The sequence below is a fragment of the Otolemur garnettii genome, unplaced genomic scaffold, assembly GCF_000181295.1.
Source record: "Otolemur garnettii isolate 467f Iridium unplaced genomic scaffold, OtoGar3 scaffold00084, whole genome shotgun sequence".
In the NCBI taxonomy this organism is placed as follows: Eukaryota; Metazoa; Chordata; class Mammalia; order Primates; family Galagidae; genus Otolemur; species Otolemur garnettii.
Genome location: NW_003852479.1, coordinates 8,150,679 through 8,151,371, shown reverse-complemented (window position 1 = coordinate 8,151,371; position 693 = coordinate 8,150,679).

Here is a 693-nt window from a genome sequence, read left to right as displayed (position 1 = left end):
ATCCAGTGAGCATGGCCTTGTCCCTGCTCTCCATGTCCTCTCCTCTCTCCTGCAGGCAGTGAAGTGTCTTCTTCCCTCTGTTGCCGGGAGTCTTTTGCTTTAAAGGACGGGGATGCGTGGGCAAGTGGATGGCATGAGGATTGAGCTTCCTTCAACTGCACTTGTGTCTGGGCTGTGGGGGTTGATGAGGCTCTGCTAGGACTTCCTGTGAGGGGACGCACGGGACTGACTCGCTCTTAGACTGCTCCAGACCCTTCCTGTGCAAACGTGTGAGCAGAAGGGCCAGGCACAGGTTCTTGGCACTTCAGCAGCTTCTGAGTTTTAAGGAAATAAGTTAAAGTACATTGAATGAGTTTATCTGGGAAAGTGTAGCATGGTGCTTTGGAGTGAGGGAGCTCTGTCCCGAGCTCAGCATGTGTGTGCATGTGTGTGTCTGTCGTGTGTGTTGTGGTGTGCTACATGTGTGTGCCTGTGTATACATGTGTTTTGTGTGTGCATGTGTTGTGTGAGTTTTGCGTGTGTGCATATGTGTGTGTATACATATTGTGTGTGCATGTCTGTTCTGTGTGTGCGTGTATGTGTGTTATGCGTGTTTGTGTGAAAGTGAACTGAGAGAGAGCATGATTCTTGAAGCTTGTTTGTGTCTACTAATCCTTATCTTATCTCAGATGAAATCGGTTTTTCTTTGGTTAC